The sequence below is a fragment of the Columba livia genome, unplaced genomic scaffold (genome assembly GCF_036013475.1).
Source record: "Columba livia isolate bColLiv1 breed racing homer unplaced genomic scaffold, bColLiv1.pat.W.v2 Scaffold_483, whole genome shotgun sequence".
NCBI classification, from domain to species: domain Eukaryota; kingdom Metazoa; phylum Chordata; class Aves; order Columbiformes; family Columbidae; genus Columba; species Columba livia.
Window position 1 is genome coordinate 26,579 of NW_027043520.1, and position 22,349 is coordinate 48,927.

The window sequence follows — 22,349 nt, forward strand, 5'->3', positions numbered from 1 at the left end:
AGCTGATGATCCGTTGCAATTAGCTAGCATGGACCGATCACCGGATCGTGGCGATATGCGGATGGTGCCGCTGGGGTGGCGCTTCCTCCGAGGGTTTTGCGGCGAGGGCTTGCTGTGATGGCAGTGAAGGAATTACCAAATATAGGTAACCCTGTACCACCCTATTCTACAATAAAGCAGGATCCTGGGGAGCCGTATATAAGTTTGTGGACCGTTTAAAAGAAGCTATAGATGCTTCTCCTAACCTGACTCCAGAGGCAAAAGCTGCGGTGGGGAAAGATTTGGCCATGACAAATGCACTCAATACCGACAGATATTAGCCGGCTTGGGAAAAACAGCTTCTCGGGCGGAGATGGTGGAAGCTTGTACACGGGTACCGATTATGCAACGGGAGGTAGAAAAGGCAAAAATACACGCTCGAGCCAACGCTGAGGCTTCGGCTGCAGCGTTTTTAGCCGGCGATGAAAGGCCGAAGCCCTTCTTGTGACGGCCTAGCGTGTTTTACTTGCGTACAGACGGGACATGTTAAAAGAAACTGCCCTCGATACGCTTAGCAGCGTTACAAAAATGGCATAACTGCTCAATTAATCCGGTAGCAGATTCTCTTTATGTTGTGGGAGTTATACAAAGACTACGTAGAGCGCTTTTGCGGCGAGTTTCCAATGCCTTCTTTTTTGAAGCATTGTTAGATTTGTGGAATGTGTTAGATTATAGGACACTGCCAGTGTTTATAATGCATATAAAAAGCCACTCTAACCTACCAGGTGGTCTAGTTGAGGGAAACAACGTTACAGACAAATTAGAGCAGTGACAGAAGTATCTCCTTTTGAACAAGCCAGACAGGCTCACGAGTACTTCCGTCTATCCTCAGCATCGCTCCAAAAGCGGTTTGCGCTGACCGAGGAACAAGCTCCATCTGTTGTTACAGCTTGTCCCGATTGTGCCCGCATAATGCCTTTGCGACAAAAAGGAGTGAATCCTCGGGGCTCGCAGCCAGGCCAGTTATGGCAAACTGATATTACTGCATTTGCACCGTTTGGCCGACAAAAGTACATTAGTGCGATCGTAGATACCTGTTCAGGACTGCTGCGGGAGTCCTCAGCAAATGCAAAAGCGGTAAAGCGTTATTTATTACGAGCTTTTGCTGTCACGGGTGTTCCTACACAGATCAAAACAGATAATGGTCTCCCATATCGTTCTGACACACTTGCAACCTTCCTCGTCCGGTGGAATGTACAACACCCGTTTGGTGTCCCTTATAGTTCTATTGTCCGGGCAATTATCGAGCGTGCACAGGGCACCCTGAAAAGTCTTTCATGTGTTTTGAAAAAACAAGGGGGAATTGGTCTCAGTCCAGAAGAGGTTTTGATAAAGGGACTGCATGTGCTGAACTGGCTTTATCCTAAAAGTGAGACTAAAATGGAACCTGTTCTTATGCACCATATAAAAAATGTCAGAGACTTGCCCAAGAATGTATTTAAGGTTATAGTGTGTTTAATCTGACAACGCAACAATGGGAAGGTCCTACATGATTAATAACCTGGGGAAGGGGATATGCTTGTGTTTCTACAGGTAACCATAAACATTTGTGGATCTCAATGAAGCGGGTGAGACCTTCCCTAGCGAACAAATAAGAAGCCTGTTACAATTATGACAACCCTTAACCTCAAAGGTGTTGCACAGCAATGTGAAATGAATGACAGACGATGGCTGCGGGGGTCCAATTATGAATTTACTAGAAGCGCGTGGTGGTATACAAATTACAGCAATCAGTGACTTGGCAAAAGTATGTTACAATAGCACAAAACTTATCAATACATTGTCAGCAAAAACCCTTCTAAAAGCAGTGGATTGGCAACAATTAGTAACTGTAATGCAAAACTTAACAAGACTTTAGCAGCAGAACTTAAACATATAAATACCATTGTAAGGAAAAGGAAGAGAGAGAGAGAGAGAAGAGGAAAACTAAGATATCAGAAAAAGAAAGGCAGAGAGAGAGAGAGACAAAGAGTAAGATATCACCACTCCTCAGGCACGTCGGTCCTGTGACGACCTGTGGAGTAGGGGACGCGTTGAAGATTTACATGCTGGTGACCTGTATCGTACGTGAGGTTGTTTAATAAGCCAGTTCATTTACATGCAAGATAGTATAAGGCGGTTCATCTCCTCCCTCTTCTCGCTCTTCCTGCTAATTAGGAAGACTCTTCTGGAACGGCTCTGGGGTCTTCAAACTAGGAGAAGTTCATGGTACTGAGCAGAAGCGAGATGTCTCGCCCGTCAGGGGTAGCTGTTGGTTCGTGGTCTCTTCTGGTAGTTGGCTGTTCGACAGATGGTTCATCTCTATCATCCCAATTAGGCCGTGAAACCTTTCACGGCAACACTGTCAATTGTCCTTATCTTCCAAGGCATCTGCCTTCATAGCCATAAAACTTTGGGAAAGATAAGATGAGGTGTCATCTCTCTCTTCCTCCCCACGTAACAAAAACCAGATGTTTAAGGCATAACAAGGTCTTAGTTCTGCTAAGCATGGGGGGCAGTGCTTCAAGATTGTCACACCACTTTGTAAAACAGAGCAGCGATTAATTTCGTGTTATGGGCCATGGTCACAGCTATATTTTAATTTCAAACAACACATACAACCAAACTCTTCATAAGATAGAAGATTTGCTGAACATTAAAATAACAGAAGATGTTGGGTTTTCTGAGTTGGATACCCTGCTGGTTAAAAGGAATATTGAAAATGGAACTGTTCTTGTTAATTGTAATTATATTAGCCTTAATGTTCTTAATCTGTATCATGCTTTGAAGACAGTGTGAAATACAGGGTATTTTTTATTTAATAAAATATTAACGAGGGGGAGATAGCGAGGCAGAGTCCCCCCCCCGCCCCGGGGGGATGGGGTTGTCGCCAGCCTGGCTGAGAGGTGAAGCCAGAGACAAGAGAAACAAAAGGAGCCCCATAAGAAGGTAACAGTGAATGAGCAAGCGCCAGACACACATGTGCAGAGCGCGTGGACAGTGCATGCAGCCTATCACGTTATTGTATAGCATGTGATACAACCAATCACATTGTTGCAAGGCACGTGGAGAGGGCAGCTTTGTATAAAGTCCGACAATAAAGTGAACTCGGTAAACATCACATTGGTGTGTCAGGTCCCATCTCTCACATGGAAAAGTGACAATACAGTCCAATAGCAACAGCTGACTCTGGGGTCTTCTTGATTCTCAGAGGATCCTTTGTACTGACCTCAGACAGGTAGTTGATTTGTGCAGCTGTAGATACTATTTACAGTCATATTAACAATGTGGTCACCTAAAAAAAAAAAAAAAGAAAAGTTAGAATACTCTGAAAAAACATCACACTACAGAAAACATTAGTTAACAACAGTCTTGAGTATGAACTGTAAAACACCAGTACAGGGAAAGTCCTCCCTCCTACCCATCGCAACTCCGTGCCAGATGATCGTATGAACTTTGCCTACGCAATTTAATATGTCAACAAGTGAACGGTGGACACCTAGAGCTCAGTCCACCCACCCCGACTCTACAACTCTGGGCACAACAGCTCCCACCCAACATGCACATGTGCACAACAAGACTCCACAGAACGTGATAGACCACATGACTGAAACAGCACCAAAAATGTTCAACAACAAGAACGATTCCAAGAAGAGACATGGCATCGATCAAAACAACCTGCAGGGAGGCAGTGGGAAGGCAAGGAGCCTCTGCTGCAACACCAGAATAAAAAGGAACAGAACTCCACGGACCCTTATGAAATGGCACCGCCACAACAAACAGAGAGAGCAACACCAGCGCAAAAAGCTGCGGCAAACGCTAAAAACTTCAAGATGCTGGGAAGAAGTGCCAGTCCCTGAGACTGGATGGGTAGAGAGCACGGCTGCCGGCACAGCCCAGGACAACGCCGCAAACACCCCTGAACAGAAGCGGCCGAGGGACCGAACCCATCTTCGGCAGAGGAAAACGCCACGTGCGCCAACGACCGTCTTCCCGCGTCGCCGGGTTCCTCTTCAGCGCCTGCAGGAGCACGAGAAAGCACGCGCTCGCTAAGCCAGTGAGGCGAGGAGCCTCTACTGCAACCCCAGAAAAAAAAGGAGCCGAACGTCACGGCCTCTTATGAGACGGCGGCACTGGCGCACACACACAGAGACGGCGGCACTGGCGCACACACACAGAGACGGCGGCACTGGCGCACACACACAGAGACGGCGGCACTGGCGCACACACACAGAGACGGCGGCACTGGCGCACACACACAGAGACGGCGGCACTGGCGCACACACACAGAGACGGCGGCACTGGCGCACACACACAGAGACGGCGGCACTGGCGCACACACACAGAGACGGCGGCACTGGCGCACACACACAGAGACGGCGGCACTGGCGCACACACACAGAGACGGCGGCACTGGCGCACACACACAGAGACGGCGGCACTGGCGCACACACACAGAGATGCTGGGAAGAAGTGCCAGTCCCCAAGACTGGATGGGTAGAGAGCAGAGCTGCCAACGCAGCCCTCAATGACGCCATAACACACAACTGACCAGAAACATCCAAAACGCAAGGACCTGCCACGCTTTCAAATGCTGATACGACAGAACCGGCACCCAATTGGCGCTACGCCAATCGGCACCGGCGTTGCAGATCCCGGAATGGCACCCGAGTAAACTTTTGTGTCCCTCAAACGCGATGAGACCCCAGGATCGTCACACAGGCGCAAGGCAGGCTTCCCGAACTACACAGCGACGCAGACGTTGGCTGGAGCTGCCCTGCCCGGCGCACGCTGGCATCGCGCTGTGAAATTCCCTGGACCCTTCACCTGCCCAAGGGAGACTGTTCCCGGATAACCCTTGCCCCGAACGGAACTTAACCCCCCTCCCTGCAGTTTTCAGCCCCTTCCCAGGCCCCCAGCCTCCACTTAGCTTTCAGAGGGCCAAGAAACTGAATCCGTCTTCAACAGAAGAAAACGCCACGTGCGCTGACAGGGATATTCCAGCATCACCGGGTTCCTCCTCAGCATCTACAGCAACAAAAGAAAACACACGCTCGCTGAGCTGAGCGAGCGCACAGTATAAAGGCACGAGGCACATCTTCCCTTTGACACCACGCACCGCCCCACCTGCTTACTGGACGGCCCTTGCCCTTAGCGGAGCTAAACCCCCCGTCCCTGCGACTCCCGGCCCCTTCCCAGCCCCCGTGCCTCCACTTAGCTTTCAGAGGGCCGAGGGACCGAACCCATCTTCGACGGAAGAAAACGCCACGTGCGCTAACGGGGATCTTCCTGCGTCGCCGGGTTCCTCTTCAACATCTACAGGAACACGAGAAAGCACACGCTCGCTAAGCCTTGCCGGCACACGGTGCCGTGGGGTAGACTCCGACCCCTTCCGCGACACCCGCCTCCCGCTTAGTTCCAAGGCGTTCCGTGCCGCGGGCGCGGTCACAAACCCTCATCACTGGTGACGCCTCAGACGGCGAGAAACAAAGAACTGTAGCTCTTTGAACGAATCCCTGGCCCCACGCTCCTGCTCGGCCCTACCACGGCTCCGTGCTCACCTTGCCAGAGGAGCTGCGCTGCCGATACCCAGCTTTCCACTTTGCTTCACACCTAGAAAAGAGAGAAACGACCAAACTCAGCTAGAGCCACACGGCACAGCTTCCTGCTCCCACCACGCACAGACCCGCTTGCTTACGGCGCTCGGCTCGCCTCCTCCGTCGCTCGTTCGTGCCGAGTTGTCCCTCTGCATCTGAAACCAAGGTATTCAACAAGTTACCCAGGAGCTCATCAACAGCTTGACCGTTCCACAGGTCTGCTTTCTATTCAGGAATCCCACAAGAAGGTCTAATTGAGTCCCAAAGACCACTGGGGAACGGACTGTCCGCTCCCCTGCCCACGGCTACTCCGTCCCAGATGACCGCACAACCTCTGCCTACGCAGGATAACGTGTCCACAGATCAATCGTGGACTCCTAAACTCAGTCCGCCCGCTCCTGACTCTACACCTCCGGGCAGAGCAGCTCCGAGCCAAACGCGCACGTGCTTAGACAGATGCTCCACACAACATTATAGACGACCCGACAGCAATAACACCAAAAATGCTCCGCAACAAAAATGACTCCGAACCAGAGACGGCAACGATAAAAATAACCTGCGGGGAGGCAGGGGTGAGGCGAGGAGCCTCTACTGCAACCCCAGAAAAATGAGAGCCGAACGTCACGGCCTCTTATGAGACGGCGGCACTGGCGCAAACACGCAGAGACGGCGGCACTGGCGCAAACACACAGAGACGGCACAAATACGAGAAGCTGCTACAAGACCTAAAACCTTCAAGATGCTGGGAAGAAGTGCCAGTCCCTTAGACTGGATGGGTAGAGAGCACGGCTGCCGGCACAGCCAAGTACAACGCCGCAAACACCCCTGAACAGAAGTGGCCGAAAGGCAAGAACCACAACGCTTTCGGCTCCCGACACCAGAAAACCGGCGCCCAATCGGCACCGGCGTTCCAGATCCCGGGATGGCACCCGAGAGGCCTGTCGTGCCCCTGGAACGCAACGAGACCCCAGGATCGGCTGACAGGCGCAAGGCAGGCTTCCCGAACTACACCACAACGCAGACGCAGGCTGGAGCTGCCCTGCCCGGCACACGCTGGCATCGCACGGTAAAGGTCCCCGGGCCCTTGACCCGCGCCAAGGGCGCGGTTCCTGGACGGCCCTTGCCCTTAGCAGAGCTAAACCCCCCGTCCCTGCCATTCCCGGCCCCTTCCCAGCCCTCGCGCCTCCACTTAGCTTTCAGAGGGCCGAGGGAACGAACCCATCTTCGGCAGAGGAAAACGCCACGTGCGCCAACGGCCGTCTTCCCGCGTCGCCGGGTTCCTCTTCAGCGCCTGCAGGAGCACGAGAAAGCACACGCTCGCTAAGCCACGCCGGCACACGGCGCCGCGGGGCAAACGCCGAGTCCGTCCGCGACACCCACCTCCTGCTGAGCTCCAGGGCGGTCCGGTCGGCGTGTCCTGCCGCTGGCGCGGTCACAAACCCTCAGCGCTGGTGACGCCTAAGACGGCAAGAGGCAAAAGAACTGTAGCTCTTTGAACGAATCCCTGGCCCCACGCTCCTGCTCGCCCCTACCACGGCTCCGTGCTCACCTTGCCAGAGGAGCTGCGCTGCCGATACCCAGCTTTCCACTCTGCTTCACACCTAGAAAAGAGAGAAACGACCAAACTCAGCTAGAGCCACACGGCACAGCTTCCTGCTCCCACCACGCACAGACCCGCTTGCTTACGGCGCTCGGCTCGCCTCCTCCGTTGCTCGTTCGTGCTGAGTTGTCCCTCTGCATCTGAAATCAAGGTATTCAACAAGTTACCCAGGAGCTCACCAACAGCTTGACCGTTCCACAGGTCTGCTTTCTATTCAGGAATCCCACAAGAAGGTCTGATTGAGTCCCAAAGACCACTGGGGAACGGACTGTCCGCTCCCCTGCCCACGGCTACTCCGTCCCAGATGACCGCACAACCTCTGCCTACGCAGGATAACGTGTCCACAGATCAATCGTGGACTCCTAAACTCAGTCCGCCCGCTCCTGACTCTACACCTCCGGGCAGAGCAGCTCCGAGCCAAACGCGCACGTGCTTAGACAGATGCTCCACACAACATTATAGACGACCCGACAGCAATAACACCAAAAATGCTCCGCAACAAAAATGACTCCGAACCAGAGACGGCAACGATAAAAATAACCTGCGGGGAGGCAGTGGTGAGGCGAGGAGCCTCTACTGCAACCCCAGAAAAATGAGAGCCGAACGTCACGGCCCCTTATGAGACGGCGGCACTGGCGCAAACACACAGAGACGGCGGCACTGGCGCAAACACACAGAGACGGCGGCACTGGCGCAAACACACAGAGACGGCGGCACTGGCGCAAACACACAGAGACGGCGGCACTGGCGCAAACACACAGATGCTGGGAGGAAGTGCCAGTCCCCAAGACTGGATGGGTAGAAAGCAGAGCTGCCAACGCAGCCCTCAACGACGCCATAACACACAACTGACCAGAAACATCCAAAACGCAAGGACCTGCCACGCTTTCAACTGCTGATACAACAGAACCGGCACCCAATTGGCGCTACGCCAATCGGCACCGGCGTTGCAGATCCCGGAATGGCACCCGAGTAAACTTTTGTGTCCCTCAAACGCGATGAGACCCCAGGATCATCACACAGGCGCAAGGCAGGCTTCCCGAACTACACAGCGACGCAGACGTTGGCTGGAGCTGCCCTGCCCGGCGCACGCTGGCATCGCGCTGTGAAATTCCCTGGACCCTTCACCTGCCCAAGGGAGACTGTTCCCGGAGAACCCTTGCCCCGAACGGAACTTAACCCCCCTCCCTGCAGTTTTCAGCCCCTTCCCAGGCCCCCAGCCTCCACTTAGCTTTCAGAGGGCCAAGAAACTGAATCCGTCTTCAACAGAAGAAAACGCCACGTGCGCTGACAGGGATATTCCAGCATCACCGGGTTCCTCCTCAGCATCTACAGCAACACAAGAAAACACACGCTCGCTAAGCTGAGCGAGCGCACAGTATAAAGGCACGAGGCACATCTTCCCTTTGACACCACGCACCGCCCCACCTGCTTACTGGACGGCCCTTGCCCTTAGCGGAGCTAAACCCCCCGTCCCTGCGATTCCCGGCCCCTCCCCAGCCCCCGTGCCTCCACTTAGCTTTCAGAGGGCCGAGGGACCGAACCCATCTTCGGCGGAAGAAAACGCCACGCGCACTAACGGGGATCTTCCTGCGTCGCCGGGTTCCTCTTCAGCGTCTACAGGAACACGAGAAAGCACACGCTCGCTAAGCCTTGCCGGCACACGGTGCCGTGGGGTAGACTCCGACCCCTTCCGCGACACCCACCTCCCGCTTAGTTCCACGGCGTTCCGTGCCGCGGGCGCGGTCACAAACCCTCATCACTGGTGACGCCTCAGACGGCGAGAAACAAAGAACTGTAGCTCTTTGAACGAAACCCTGGCCCCACGCTCCTGCTCGCCCCTACCACGGCTCCGTGCTCACCTTGCCAGAGGAGCTGCGCTGCCGATACCCAGCTTTCCACTTTGCTTCGCTCCTAGAAAAGAGAGAAACGACCAAACTTAGCTAGAGCCACACGGCACAGCTTCCTGCTCCCACCACGCACAGACCCGCTTGCTTACGGCGCTCGGCTCGCCTCCTCCGGCGCTCTTTCATGCCGAGTTGTCCCTCTGCATCTGAAATCAAGGTATTCAACAAGTTACCCAGGAGCTCATCAACAGCTTGACCGTTCCACTGGTCTGCTTTCTATTCAGGAATCCCACAAGAAGGTCTAATTGAGTCCCAAAGACCACTGGGAACGGACTGTCCGCTCCCCTGCCCACGGCTACTCCGTCCCAGATGACCGCACCGCCTCTGCCCACGCAATTCAACGCGTCAGCAGGTTAACCGGGGACCGCCAGAGCTCCGTCCACCCTCCCCTGCCTCTACGCATCCGGGCAGAGCAGCTCCGAGCCAATCGCGCACCCGGGCCGACAGACGCTCCGCAGAACCTTATAGACCACGCGACGGCCACAGCGCCAAAAACGCTCCACGACGAACACGACGCTCCGAGACCAGAAGGGCATCGATCCCAATAATCTACGGGGAGGAGAGGAGCCTCTCCTGCATCCTCAAACGGAAAAGGAGCCCGACGTCACGGCTCCTGACGAGACGGCGGCAGCGCCACAACCGAGCAGAGACGTCGCAACCAAACGAGAAGCTGATGAAAAACCTAAGAACTTCTTCCCAGCATCTTGAAGTTCCAGTCCCTGAGACTGGATGGCTAGAGAGCACAGCTGCCGGCACAGCCCAGGACAACGCCACAATCAGCCCTGACCAGAAACGGCCCAAAGGCAAGAACCCGCCAGGCTTTCGGCTGCCGATACCAGAAAACCAGCGCCCGATCGGCACCGGCGTTGCAGATCCCGGAATGCACCAGAGTAAACTTCTGTGTCCCTCGAACGCGATGAGACCCCAGGATCGTCACACAGGCGCAAGGCAGGCTTCCCGAACTACACAGCGACGCAGACGCAGGCTGGAGCTGCCCTGCCCGGCGCACGCTGGCATCGCGCTGTGAAATTCCATGGACCCTTCACCTGCCCAAGGGAGACTGTTCCCGGAGAACCCTTGCCCCGAATGGAACTTAACCCCCCTCCCCGCAGTTTTCAGCCCCTTCCCAGGCCCCCAGCCTCCACTTAGCTTTCAGAGGGCCAAGAAACTGAATCCGTCTTCAACAGAAGAAAACGCCACGTGCGCTGACAGGGATATTCCAGCATCACCGGGTTCCTCCTCAGCATCTACAGCAACACAAGAAAACACACGCTCGCTAAGCTGAGCGAGCGCACAGTATAAAGGCACGAGGCACATCTTCCCTTTGACACCACGCACCGCCCCACCTGCTTACTGGACGGCCCTTGCCCTTAGCGGAGCTAAACCCCCCGTCCCTGCGACTCCCGGCCCCTCCCCAGCCCCCGTGCCTCCACTTAGCTTTCAGAGGGCCGAGGGACCGAACCCCTCTTCGGCAGAGGAAAACGCCACGCGCGCTAACGGGGATCTTCCTGCGTCGCCGGGTTCCTCTTCAACATCTACAGGAACACGAGAAAGCACACGCTCGCTAAGCCTTGCCGGCACACGGTGCCGGGGGGTATACTCCGACCCCTTCCGCGACACCCGCCTCCCGCTTAGTGCCACATCGTTCCGTGCCGCGGGCGCGGTCACAAACCCTCATCGCTGGTGACGCCTAAGACGGCGAGAAGCAAAAGAACTGTACCTCTTTGAACGAATCCCTGGCCCCACGCTCCTGCTCGCCCCTACCACGGCTCCGTGCTCACCTTGCCAGAGGAGCTGCGCTGCCGATACCCAGCTTTCCACTTTGCTTCACTCCTAGAAAAGAGAGAAACGACCAAACTCAGCTAGAGCCACACGGCACAGCTTCCTGCTCCCACCACGCACCGACCCGCTTGCTTACGGCGCTCGGCTCGCCTCCTCCATCACTCGTCCGTGCTGAGTTGTCCCTCTGCATCTGAAATCAAGGTATTCAACAAGTTACCCAGGAGCTCATCAACAGCTTGACCGTTCCACAGGTCTGCTTTCTATTCAGGAATCCCACAAGAAGGTCTAATTGAGTCCCAAAGACCACTGGGGAACGGACTGTCCGCTCCCCTGCCCACGGCTACTCCGTCCCAGATGACCGCACAACCTCTGCCTACGCAGGATAACGTGTCCACAGATCAATCGTGGACTCCTAAACTCAGTCCGCCCGCTCCTAACTCTACACCTCCGGGCAGAGCAGCTCCGAGCCAAACGTGCACGTGCTTAGACAGATGCTCCACACAACATTATAGACGACCCGACAGCAATAACACCAAAAATGCTCCACAACAAAAATGACTCCGAACCAGAGACGGCAACGATAAAAATAACCTGCGGGGAGGCAGTGGTGAGGCGAGGAGCCTCTACTGCAACCCCAGAAAAATGAGAGCCGAACGTCACGGCCCCTTATGAGACGGCGGCACTGGCGCAAACACACAGAGACGGCGGCACTGGCGCAAACACACAGAGACGGCGGCACTGGCGCAAACACACAGAGACGGCGCAAATACGAGAAGCTGCTACGAGACTTAGAACCTTCAAGATGCTGGGAAGAAGTGCCAGTCCCTTAGACTGGATGGGTAGAGATTAGAGCTGCTGTTGCAGCCCAGAACTACACCATAAAACACAACTGACCAAAAGCTTTCAAGATGCGAGAACCGTGTACCCTTTTGACTGCTGATTCAAGAAAACCAGCAGCCGATTGGCGCTACGTCGATCGGCACCGGCTTTCCGGACCCCGGGATGGCGCTTGAAATGACTTTCGTGCCCCTGGAGCACAACGATACCCCGAGATCGTCTGACAGGCACGAAGCGGGCTTCCCGAACTACACCACAGCAGACGCGGGCTGGAGCTGCCCTGCCCGGCACGCGCCGGCGTGGCACTATAAAGTTCCCTGACCCCATTTCTCTGCCCAAAGGGGACTGCTCCTGGACTGCCCTTTTCTGTCTCAGAACTTAAAACCCTCCCTGCAGTTCCCAGCCCCTTCCCAGCCCTCGTGCCTCCACTTAACTTTTAGAGGGGCGAGGGACCGAATCCATCTTCAACAGAGGAAAACACGACGTGGGCTGTGATCTTCCTGCAGCTGTCACTTCCTCCATCATCACCTACAATAAGGAAAGCAAGGACATGCGTACGATTAGGCACCCAAATAACATTTATCGGTACTAGCCTACAAGTCATTGCTCACCTTGGCTGAGTTCCAGGAGGTACGTTTGAATGACCTACCGGGGACCGCTGCAAAGGTTCTGGAGACAAGACGCTCTTCTAGGAGAAGAGATTATATTAACAGCTATTAATACAGCAATACAAACCGAAAAACAACATTCCATCTTCATCGTGGTCAGGAATTATTGGAAAATGCAAAGCACCTGGGACTGAATCAACAAATGAAACACAATGACAAACAAACTTTCTACTACAGCTGCTACTGAACCCTTCCTGCGCCCGAAGCTCTCACCTCAAAGGGACTCCTCGGCTTCTCCCGAGACGGCTGCCCACGTAGCTTAAACGGCTCAAAACCTGCCGACTGCCGAAGGAGCGACAGAAAACCGTCACCGAAGGGGTCCTGGAGCGGAATGAGCTCCCTGCCAGAGGACTGGGGCTCAAATACCCTGAGCCCCGCCCACCCCTTCCCACAATCCCCTAGGAAAGGGGAGGGATCAGTCACCCCAGACCCCACCCATGACCCTTATCAAATCACCTGGAATCTCACTAGAAATGACAGCACCTGCACTTTATTACTGCTCTTGCATCTACAATGAGCCTCAGTATGGAGGTCAACTTACATTTTCTAGGGAGCAGACAAATAATAAGATACAATAACCGATGCTCCATCTTCATCGTGTTCAGGAATTATCGGAAAATGCAAAGCACCTGGAACTGAATCAACAAATGTAACATAATGACAAACCAACTTTCTACTACAGCTGCTACTGAACCCTTCCTGTGCCCGAAGCTCTCACCTCAAAGGGACTCCTCCGCTTCTCCTGAGACGGCTGCCCACGTAGCTTAAACGGCTCAAAACCTGCCGACTGCCGAAGGAGCGACAGAGAACCGTCACCGAAGGGGTCCTGGAGCAGAATGACCTCCCTACCTGGGGACCGGGGCTCAAATACCCTGAGCCCCGCCCACCCCTTCCCACAATCCCCTGGGAAAGGGGAGGGATCAGTCACCCCAGACCCCACCCATGACCCTTATCAAATCACCTGGAATCTCACTAGAAATGACAGCACCTGCACTTTATTACTGCTATGGCACTTGCAATGTGACTAAATACAGATTTCAACCTAGATTTCCTAGGGAATAGATAGAAATAATTATATTACTAATAAAATTGTGTATTGAAATTCCCTATAAAAGGGGTCACAGGTAAGTGTCAAATGTCAGAGATCAGCACTGAAGGGTCTGAGGTCAAGAGTCATATGTCAAGGGTCATAGCTGAAAGGGCACATGTAGATGGTCAGGGGATCAGACTCAAAATGCAGTGGTCAAAGGTCTAGTGTCAAAGGTCCAGGCTCTGAGGTGGAAGGTCATGGGATCAAAGGACCACAAATGTCAAAGGTCACCAGAGGTCAAAAGGTCACCTGAGGTCAAAGGGTCACCTGAGGTCCAGAGGTCTTCTGAGGTCAAAAGGTCACCACAGGTCAAAAGGTCACTAAAGGCCAAAAGGTCAGAGGGGTCCCCCACTGTATCCTTGGCTCCCGAAAACCAGGGTCCCCGTGACATCCTTTGGGTGTCCCCTAGCCCCTATAGACTCTGCCCCCAGCCCCCCTGAGCCCTCGCTTTCAACACCAGGGATGGGGCTGTGTCCCCAAACAGCACCCCAGCCCTGTCCCCCAGAGAGCAGCGACAGCAGTAAAATCCATTACTTTAACGGACTGGGGGGCAATGGGTGAGCCCCCTGCGAGGGCGAAAAATCACGGACTCCACACAAACCCATATGAATTCACACAAAGCCATTTATTACAGAAATAAGCCTCCTGATATATGCGGTTATGTCTTGATCACGCGTCCACGCTCCGAGCGTGCGTTAGCTGATTGGATATTGTCTATGTTCGACAGCCGTCCACGCGCCCGAGTCTCGCTGTTGATAGGTCTGCTGATTTACGTCGTGTTTTCGGCTTTCTGAGATGGCCTTGAAATTCCTGGGGGCCTGGCTAGTTCAGTAACAAATCTCCGTCTAATAGAAACCCATCCACACATTGACTTCAAGAAAATCCCTCGAATCTCTCACGATGCCCCCATTTTGTCTTTGAACCGGCCGGGCCTTGTTTACAACGCGCTGATTCATCTTTGAAATAAGCCGTACTTATGTCATTAATCACATGTTGTATGCTGCAGCATAACTGCATTATATGTAATTGTAATTAATAAGATCAAACAGCTACCCAGCTATTTCCAAGCTTTTAAAGCATTTGTCAAACCCTAATTCTACTAGGACCATCTTATTAACGTACTGTTTCAGTTTGTCTGAAGTACTATACATAGATTCTGAAGGATCGGACAACTTAATATGACGCATTCTCTCAAATTCTTCACAACCGTGACCTAGTGACAAAAGAAAAGAAAAGATCTACAGGGAATCGGGCGGCGTGGGAAACGCGGCATCTGTGGAAGAAAAAATAAGAGTGAAAAGTATTCTGCGGCTGGCTGCACGAACAGGAAGATTTTTGGAAAAAGAAGCGGTGGGGCGTCTTTTACTATTGGCCCGGCGGAAGGGGAGTGTCCGATCGAGGGACGGATTTTTTCTCCCGGTACGTTGGAGGAGATAGGGACTGAACTGTGGGAAGCGGTCACGAGGGGGAGCCGCGAGGCCCGCGACCTCGCCGGACCCTGGCGGCGGGGGGTCAGGCGGCCGACGGAGGATGTCTCGGGGGAGCCGGAAGCGTGTGCCGTCCCCTCGGAGCCGCCTGCCGCGAGCTGCCCCTGCTCCGAGAACTCCGAAAAATCGATACCCCTGGTATGTCCCGCATCACATTTGGAGTTCTGGAGCAGAGAGCAAATTAGACCCGCTGCACCCTTTGAGCCGTCGCCTGCCTACGAAGACGAACGGCAGCAACCGGCAAGTTTCGACGAGCCAGGACGAGTTAATCCAGCTGACGGGCCTTTGCCGGAGGACCCGATGGAGCGCCGGGACGGAGCGCCGCAGATTCGCCCTGACTTCCGGGAGGAGAGCCGTGTGCGGAGCCTGAGTGACTGACTGAGATGGCAGGAGAGCAGATGCAGGAAGTTTTAAAAGCTACGAAACCATTAGATGGCAGTAATGGCAAAACTTCGTGGTTAATAGCATGTAAAAAGGCATCATACGCAATTAGGGATGGGTTAGAAGCGATTGGCAGGGAATGTGAAAAACGGGGAAAACGGGAACTGGAGGGGCGGAATTGCACCTCGCTCCTGAGGAGCTCCGTATTAAAAAGGAGCAAATACATAAATGGGCTGGACAATGTGCAGAGGATGGGATGTGGTCTGTGCTTCTGTAAGAGAAGCGGATGAATACTTGAGAGCGCGATATGGAAAAGGGCTGGAGCCTGGGTCAGCAGATCTGTTTACAAACATGCGACGACTTACTGATCTGCAGGGAAAGACAAGGGAATTGTGTAGGAGTGATAGTAATGATAATTTGGGTGCTGCCCCTATGCATCAGGGTAGAGATACTCCTCGAGATGACTCTCGTAATGCAGGGCAACGCTCACAATGGGTAGTCGGGGATGCGACCGTTGAAGGGATTATGGTACCTGGCGGTATTACATCGATGCCAGCGCACGTAAATAACAGAGGACAAAGGCAGTGGTCGCCCTTTGATTGGAAAACGGTTAAGCGATCGCAAACTGCGGTTATGCGATATGGTATGGATAACAGGCATGTGATGCAGCTAATGGATTCATTTTTCAAGGGGTGAATACAAACTCCAACAGATATTAAGGCATTGATAGAGTTATTGCTTCCCCCAGTGGGGTATTTGCTGTTCTTGGACAAGTGGCAGGGGAAGGTGGAATTGGCAGTATTAGAAAATGTTCCTTTACCAGCTGATGATCCATTGCGATTAGCTAGCATGGACCGATCACCGGATCGTGGCGACATGCGGATGGTGCCGCTGGGGTGGCGCTTCCTCCGAGGGTTTTGCGGCGAGGGCTTGCTGTGATGGCAGTGAAGGAATTACCAAATATAGGTAACCCTGTACCACCCTATTCTACAATAAAGCAGGATCCTGGGGAGCCATATATAAGTTTGTGGACCGTTTAAAAGAAGCTATAGATGCTTCTCCTAACCTGACTCCAGAGGCAAAAGCTGCAGTGGGGAAAGATTTGGCCATGACAAACGCAAACACTCAATACCGACAGATATTAGCCGGCTTGGGAAAAACAGCTTCTCGGGCGGAGATGGTGGAAGCTTGTACACGGGTACCGATTATGCAACGGGAGGTAGAAAAGGCAAAAATACACGCTCGAGCCGACGCTGAGGGTTCGGCTGCAGCGTTTTTAGCCGGCGATGAAAGGCCGAAGCCCTTCTTGTGACGGCCTAGCGTGTTTTACTTGCGTACAGACGGGACATGTTAAAAGAAACTGCCCTCGATACGCTTAGCAGCGTTACAAAAATGGCATAACTGCTCAATTAATCCGGTAGCAGATTCTCTTTATGTTGTGGGAGTTATACAAAGACTACGTAGAGCGCTTTTGAGGCGAGTTTCCAATGCCTTGTTTATTGAAGCATTGTTAGATTTGTGGAATGTGTTAGATTATAGGACACTGCCAGTGTTTATAATGCATATAAAAAGCCACTCTAACCTACCAGGTGGTCTAGTTGAGGGAAACAACGTTATAGACAAATTAGAGCAGTGACAGAAGTATCTCCTTTTGAACAAGCCAGACAGGCTCACGAGTACTTCCGTCTGTCCTCAGCATCGCTCCAAAAGCGGTTTGCGCTGACCGAGGAACAAGCTCCATCTGTTGTTACAGCTTGTCCCGATTGTGCCCGCATAATGCCTTTGCGGCAAAAAGGAGTGAATCCTCGGGGCTCGCAGCCAGGCCAGTTACGGCAAACTGATATTACTGAATTTGCACCGTTTGGCCGACAAAAGTACATTAGCGCGTTCGTAGATACCTGTTCAGGACTGCTGCGGGAGTCCTCAGCAAATGCAAAAGCGGTGAAGCGTTATTTATTACGAGCTTTTGCTGTCACGGGTGTTCCTACACAGATCAAAACAGATAATGGTCTCCCATATCGTTCTGACACACTTGCAACCTTCCTCGTCCGGTGGAATGTACAACACCCGTTTGGTGTCCCTTATAGTTCTATTGTCCGGGCAATTATCGAGCGTGCACAGGGCACCCTGAAAAGTCTTTCATGTGTTTTGAAAAAACAAGGGGGAATTGGTCTCAGTCCAGAAGAGGTTTTGATAAAGGGACTGCATGTGCTGAACTGGCTTTATCCTAAAAGTGAGACTAAAATGGAACCTGTTCTTATGCACCATATAAAAAATGTCAGAGACTTGCCCAAGAATGTACTTAAGGTTATAGTGTGTTTAATCTGACAACGCAACAATGGGAAGGTCCTACATGATTAATAACCTGGGGAAGGGGATATGCTTGTGTTTCTACAGGTAACCATAAACATTTGTGGATCTCAACGAAGCGGGTGAGACCTTCCCTAGCGAAAAAATAAGAAACCTGTTACAATTATGACAACCCTTAACCTCAAAGGTGTTGCGCGGCAATGTGAAATGAATGACAGACGATCGCTGGGGGGGTCCAATTATGAATTTACTAGAAGCGCGTGGTGGTATACAAATTACAGCAATCAGTGACTTGGCAAAAGTATGTTATAATAGCACAAAACTTATCAATACATTGTCAGCAAAAACCCTTCTAAAAGCAGTGGATTGGCAACAATTAGTAACTGTAATGCGAAACTTAACAAGACTTTAGCAGCAGAACTTAAACATATAAATAACATTGTAAGGAAAAGGAAGAGAGACAGAGAAGAGGAAAACTAAGATATCAGAAAAAGAAAGGCAGAGAGAGAGAGACAAAGAGTAAGATATCACCACTCCACAGGCACGTCGGTCCTGTGACGACCTCTGGAGTGGGGGACGCGTTGAAGATTTACATGCTGGTGACCTGTATCGTACGTGAGGTTGTTTAATAAGCCGGTTCATTTACATGCAAGATAGTAGAAGGCGGTTCATCTCCTCCCTCTGCTCGCTCTTCCTGCGAATTAGGAAGACTCTTCTGGAACAGCTCTGGGGTCTTCAAACTAGGAGAAGTTCACGGTACTGAGCAGAAGCGAGATGTCTCGCCCGTCAGGGGTAGCTGTTGGTTCGTGGTCTCTTCTGGTAGTTGGCTGTTCGACAGATGGTTCATCTCTATCATCCCAATTAGGCCGTGAAACCTTTCACGGCAACACTGTCAATTGTCCTTATCTTCCAAGGCGTCTGCCTTCATAGCCATAAAACTTTGGGAAAGATAAGATGAGGTGTCATCTCTCTCTTCCTCCCCATGTAACAAAAACCAGATGTTTAAGGCATAACAAGGTCTTAGTTCTGCTAAGCATGGGGGGCAGTGCTTCAAGATTGTCACACCACTTTGTAAAACAGAGCAGCGATTGATTTTGTGTTATGGGCCATGGTCACAGCTATATTTTAACTTCAAACAACACATACAACCAAACTCTTCATAAGATAGAAGATTTGCTGAACATTAAAATAACAGAAGATGTTGGGTTTTCTGAGTTGGATACCCTGCTGGTTAAAAGGAATATTGAAAATGGAACTGTTCTTGTTAATTGTAATTATATTAGCCTTAATGTTCTTAATCTGTATGCTTTGAAGACAGTGTGAAATACAGGGTATTTTTTATTTAATAAAATATTAACGAGGGGGAGATAGCGAGGCAGAGTCCCCCCCCCCGCCCCGGGGGGATGGGGTTGTCGCCAGCCTGGCTGAGAGGTGAAGCCAGAGACAAAAGAAACAAAAGGAGCCCCATGAGAAGGTAACAGTGAATGAGCAAGCGCCAGACACACGTGTGCAGAGCACGTGGACAGTGCATGCAGCCTATCACGTTATTGTATAGCATGTGATACAACCAATCACATTGTTGCAAGGCACGTGGAGAGGGCAGCTTTGTATAAAGTCCGACAATAAAGTGAACTCGGTAAACATCACATTGGTGTGTCAGGTCCCATCTGTCACATGGAAAAGTGACAATACAGTCCAATAGCAACAGCTGACTCTGGGGTCTTCTTGATTCTCAGAGGATCCTTTGTACTGACCTCAGACAGGTAGTTGATTTGTGCAGCTGTAGATACTATTTACAGTCATATGAACAATGTGGTCACCTAAACAAAAAAAAAAGAAAAGTTAGAATACTCTGAAAAAACATCACACTACAGAAAACATGAGTTAACAACAGTCTTGAGTATGAACTGTAAAACACCAGTACAGGGAATGTCCACCCTCCCACCCATCGCAACTCTGTGCCAGATGATCGTACAAACTTTGCCTATGCAATTTAATATGTCAACAAATTAACGGTGGACACCTAGAGTTCAGTCCACCCACCCCTGGCTCTACAACTCTGGGCACAACAGCTCCCACCCAACATGCACATGTGCACAACAAGACTCCACAGAACGTGATAGACCACATGACTGAAACAGCACCAAAAATGTTCAACAACTCCAAGACGAGACGTGGCATCGATCAAAACAACCTGCAGGGAGGCAGTGGGAAGGCAAGGAGCCTCTGCTGCAACACCAGAATAAAAAGGAACAGAACTCCACGGACCCTTATGAAATGGCACCGCCACAACAAACAGAGAGAGCAACACCAGCGCAAAAAGCTGCGGCAAACGCTAAAAACTTCAAGATGCTGGGAAGAAGTGCCAGTCCCTGAGACTGGATGGGTAGAGAGCACGGCTGCCGGCACAGCCCAGGACAACGCCGCAAACACCCCTGAACAGAAGCGGGCGAGGGACCGAACCCATCTTCGGCAGAGGAAAACGCCACGTGCGCCAACGGCCGTCTTCCCGCGTCGCCGGGTTCCTCTTCAGCGCCTGCAGGAGCACGAGAAAGCACGCGCTCGCTAAGCCAGTGAGGCGAGGAGCCTCTACTGCAACCCCAGAAAAAAAAGGAGCCGAACGTCACGGCCTCTTATGAGACGGCGGCGCTGGCGCAAACCACACACAGAGACGGCGGCGCTGGCGCAAACCACACACAGAGACGGCGGCGCTGGCGCAAACCACACACAGAGACGGCGGCGCTGGCGCAAACCACACACAGAGACGGCGGCGCTGGCGCAAACCACACACAGAGACGGCGGCGCTGGCGCAAACCACACACAGAGACGGCGGCGCTGGCGCAAACCACACACAGAGACGGCGGCGCTGGCGCAAACCACACACAGAGACGGCGGCGCTGGCGCAAACCACACACAGAGACGGCGGCGCTGGCGCAAACCACACACAGAGACGGCGGCGCTGGCGCAAACACACACAGAGACGGCGGCGCTGGCGCAAACACACACAGAGACGGCGGCGCTGGCGCAAACACACACAGAGACGGCGGCGCTGGCGCAAACACACACAGAGACGGCGGCGCTGGCGCAAACACACACAGAGACGGCGGCGCTGGCGCAAACACACACAGAGACGGCGGCGCTGGCGCAAACACACACAGAGACGGCGGCGCTGGCGCAAACACACACAGAGACGGCGGCGCTGGCGCAAACACACACAGAGACGGCGGCGCTGGCGCAAACACACACAGAGACGGCGGCGCTGGCGCAAACACACACAGAGACGGCGGCGCTGGCGCAAACACACACAGAGACGGCGGCGCTGGCGCAAACACACACAGAGACGGCGGCGCTGGCGCAAAACACACACAGAGACGGCGGCACTGGCGCAAAACACACACAGAGACGGCGGCACTGGCGCAAAACACACACAGAGACGGCGGCACTGGCGCAAAACACACACAGAGACGGCGGCACTGGCGCAAAACACACACAGAGACGGCGGCACTGGCGCAAACACACACAGAGACGGCGGCACTGGCGCAAACACACACAGAGACGGCGGCACTGGCGCAAACACACACAGAGACGGCGGCACTGGCGCAAACACACACAGAGACGGCGGCACTGGCGCAAACACACACAGAGACGGCGGCACTGGCGCAAACACACACAGAGACGGCGGCACTGGCGCAAAACACACAGAGACGGCGGCACTGGCGCAAAACACACAGAGACGGCGGCACTGGCGCAAAACACACAGAGACGGCGGCACTGGCGCAAAACACACAGAGACGGCGGCACTGGCGCAAAACACACAGAGACGGCGGCACTGGCGCAAAACACACAGAGACGGCGGCACTGGCGCAAAACACACAGAGACGGCGGCACTGGCGCAAAACACACAGAGACGGCGGCACTGGCGCAAACACACAGAGATGCTGGGAAGAAGTGCCAGTCCCCAAGACTGGATGGGTAGAAAGCAGAGCTGCCAACGCAGCCCTCAACGACGCCATAACACACAACTGACCAGAAACATCCAAAACGCAAGGACCTGCCACGCTTTCAAATGCTGATACGACAGAACCGGCACCCAATTGGCGCTACGCCAATCGGCACCGGCGTTGCAGATCCCGGAATGGCACCCGAGTAAACTTTTGTGTCCCTCGAACGCGATGAGACCCCAGGATCGTCACACAGGCGCAAGGCAGGCTTCCCGAACTACACAGCGACGCAGACGTTGGCTGGAGCTGCCCTGCCCGGCGCACGCTGGCATCGCGCTGTGAAATTCCATGGACCCTTCACCTGCCCAAGGGAGACTGTTCCCGGAGAACCCTTGCCCCGAACGGAACTTAACCCCCCTCCCTGCAGTTTTCAGCCCCTTCCCAGGCCCCCAGCCTCCACTTAGCTTTCAGAGGGCCAAGAAACTGAATCCGTCTTCAACAGAAGAAAACGCCACGTGCGCTGACAGGGATATTCCAGCATCACCGGGTTCCTCCTCAGCATCTACAGCAACACAAGAAAACACAAGCTCGCTAAGCTGAGCGAGCGCACAGTATAAAGGCACGAGGCACATCTTCCCTTTGACACCACGCACCGCCCCACCTGCTTACTGGACGGCCCTTGCCCTTAGCGGAGCTAAACCCCCCGTCCCTGCCATTCCCGGCCCCTTCCC

General features: G+C 53.2%; 1 long non-coding RNA gene across 1 annotated transcript; it reads right to left on the reverse strand.

Moving 5' to 3' along the window:
- Window positions 1–1,711: 1,711 nt before the first annotated feature.
- On the reverse strand, window positions 1,712–7,075 carry LOC135578100 (uncharacterized). Its single transcript, XR_010469447.1, has 4 exons — window positions 6,996–7,075; window positions 5,717–6,906; window positions 5,580–5,631; window positions 1,712–5,334 (listed from the first exon to the last, which is right to left on the reverse strand). It is a non-coding gene; the product is annotated as an uncharacterized LOC135578100 (long non-coding RNA).
- Between the last annotated feature and the right edge of the window lie 15,274 nt (window positions 7,076–22,349).